Below are 3,622 nucleotides of genomic sequence, written 5' to 3'. Positions count from 1 at the left end.
CATTAAAAATGACTGATTACTATAGCTTATTTATTTACAAAAATCGTTTAATGAAATCCGATGAACATTTTTTCCACCGATATTATCTTTCGACGATACGTTACGATAAACTAATCTTACTGAAGAGTCAATAATAATGAAAACGTAAAATATTTGATATTTATTTACTATTTATTATTTGTTTAAATAAAATGAAAATGAAAACAAAACGATAAAACTCACCTCGTCTGAGACGCAATGATAAATAATTCTCAAAAATAAAAATAGTATGTTTAGTTTAAAAAATCAGGGCACACATTTTCAATGTATATTTTCTAACAAATTGGAGTTGAATTTACGTATACAATTTATACCAATTGAAAATTCGGAGCAGAGTTTACATTTGGCCTTTTTATTACTGCAGGACATTGTCGGGTCGAGTTTGTACACAATTACCCTTTCGAGTATTGCAAATAATTATATTTTTGCCCCCATTTTTCGGGTTCCCGCTCCTGACTTCATTCGTTCGTATCATCGTTATTTTGTGATGAAAAATAATTGGTTTTTTAGCATGATATAAATTTCGATTCATTTTTCTATATTGGCGTAGCTGCGTAGGCAGAATATTGCGGAGAGATTATTTTCGGCAATTTTCTTTTATTGCGGTTAATAGTTGCTCATTAACTTTGAAACAGTTTACCTTAATAATTGTATAATGTAGCTTAACTGACAATACTAAAACCAAAAAAAAAAAAAAGACTCACCGTAAGACAAAAATACGGTTTCTACCAAACTGCTTTTCATCCTTTTAAAGGAACGACCTATTGAAACTTTTATGTAAGTTACACTTTTAATACTTAATAGTCGGTTATTACATTATAGTTACATAAATGAAATGTTACAGAAATAAGTTTACTGCGAAATAAAGATAATTAAAAGAAAATATATGACATAAAAGTTATATAATATTTATAAATAGCAATGAAATTATTCTATTGTATTATTTTCCATTGGTAGATTGGGATAAATACTCTGTATAAGTGACAATTACAATAGCGAAAATTCTTGAAATATAATTACGGAAAAATACATTTTAAACAGTCGACAAACTCGCCATGTGGCAGTCCCCCGTAGATAATGGAGTGGGTGATATTTAACCACCCTCCAGAACTCCCGAAAAAGGTCACGGTATTATATATTATTATATTAAAATTAAATGTATTACATTTGGAGATCAAAGGAATATCAAATTTCTGAAAATCCAGTAATAATTAGTTTCCAAACTTTACAAGTCTGAATTATTACTTATTAATAAAATAACAATTTTGTTGGCATAATCGCGTACCTATACGTATATCATTTTTCTGTGTATCGATGGACTATAAATAAAACAAATTATACCCTATTACAAAATACATAAATAATTATAAATTCTATCTTTATACGTTTTTTGTATGTTAGTTCCAACAGTATGATTTTTATATGAAAAAAAAAACGTATACATTTCACCGGATATCATCAAATGTCCGCAGGTCGAAGTACCAAATAGTTCAATACACCTCTTTAGGTTAGATTAAGTCTTGAATTTTGACAAAATCCATTCTTATTTTATATTTTAATCCAGATTTAAAGAGTCCATTGTGAGTTCGTAAAAATGTATGAGTATATAATATGGGTGATTTAGTAATTATTTTCAAGTATAATTTAATTGACATGCATTTACATAGGAATATTGGTAAATTGTTCTAGTATAATTTATATTTACAAATTGGTGTTGTCGATTCATCACACATGACACAATACAAATTAGCCCAAAAGAATTCCTTAGCGCATTATCAAATAAAAAGAAGAGGGTACAGCGTATTTTATAAAATCAATAAAAAAAAAAAGTTGCAGTTCCGAGACGATATAATACAATGTTTTTGTCACTACCCTTCGTAAATGAGTTTCACTTCAAATAAATAAACCAATAAATAAATCCAAGAAATATTATTGTCAATTTATTTTAAATTTAAGTTTATATTTTTAATCATTTATGAGTTAAGTACAAATAAATGAAAATATTTCTAAAATGAAACACTTGTCTGAAAAAAAACCGTTTCTACTATAATACACTGTTTTGCTACTTTCCTTTTCCTATTAGATCACTGTAATGAAGTTATTACATTTGATTTCAATGATAATCATAATATTTTATTTAATTATGTATGAGTAGGTAAATTATTAATCAATATCAACGTATTAAGGTATTATATAAATAGGTTTTAGAATAATAATTAGTATTTATTAATACAAAACAAATGCATTAATATAGGTATACGTTTTGATATTTAATATTCTCGGGGATTTCCAGGAGTGTATATGGGTTGACGTTGTGGTTATTATCGGTTCCATAGCCTGTTTCTTGCGACGATTTCGAAACAAAAATATATTATCGCCGATTGCTGTTTGGTCACGCTCGTCATAATATTCTTTTCGAACATCTATAGGTATAGTATTATTATCTCAAAACAAAATACTTGATACATTATATAAATGAGACATTTTTTTGAAAAACTGTACATTTGGAAAGTTTTCGGAAACAAGATTTGTTGAAAACGAGACGTCTATTATTCACTATAAATAATTGAAAAAGGGTTAAAATATTTTGAAAATTTTACCATATTAATTAAGAAAATTATAATACTTATAAACATTAGGTGAACATTTCAAGTATCTACGGTATCTGCCTTTTAAATTAAAACCAAATAAAGAATTTATAAAACTAGCTTAGCGGATAAATTCCTATTTTTTATTTTATTGCAAATGATTTTATAATAGAAAATTAATTTAATCAATAATCATTGTGAATTATAAGATACTGAAAAAATACATTCACAACAGTGAAGTACTTAAATTGACTATTCAGAACGCCGTTTTTATCATACTCTTGAAAAAAAAATATTATATTTTTATCGTTATAATTGTTTAACTAGTATTTTCTTTTGAATGACAACATTTATTTTTAATTTCATATTTCAAAGTAGAATATTTTTTGGGGAATTTTGATATACAAGAATCGAATTTCAAACGAGTAAAATGAGTAGTTATAATTTATAACTTGTAAGTAGGTACCTATGCCACTTTACTCTACTGATTTAAATTTTAAATTAAAACTTAGAAATTTAATGCTTGAATTACCTTGTATATTACAATATACTTAAGTAGATCATTGATACATAATTAAAAAGTAGAGGGAACGTATATTACGCGTATATTCTAAGCATGATGTTCGGTGGCACTGACGCGCGGAAGCTAACAATTTTATTTCTGATTTTAGTAAGATAGTATAAATCACATTATCGATGAAGAGAGTCGATGAAATTATTGTACATATCCCATCGTGTCCTTTTGCTGTGATAAATGTAACATATTACATTTGAACTTCGCTGAAAGCGTTTTACTTACAATATGTGCTAGTATATTATTTTTATACATTTTAGAAAATGTAATAATCTCAACATGAAAATTCCACGGTAACTCTCCAAATCCCTGAAAGGAATAAACAACGCTTAACGTTTAATCGACTTAAAGGATATACACAAGTAAAACGGGACTATAGACGGATTAGGGGCAAACGTTACAACGACAAACAATGTGTGTG

Source organism: Rhopalosiphum padi, chromosome 2 (assembly GCF_020882245.1).
Source record: "Rhopalosiphum padi isolate XX-2018 chromosome 2, ASM2088224v1, whole genome shotgun sequence".
Classification (NCBI taxonomy): domain Eukaryota; kingdom Metazoa; phylum Arthropoda; class Insecta; order Hemiptera; family Aphididae; genus Rhopalosiphum; species Rhopalosiphum padi.
The sequence above is the reverse complement of the archived record's forward strand: the minus strand, read 5'-3'. Positions refer to the sequence as shown.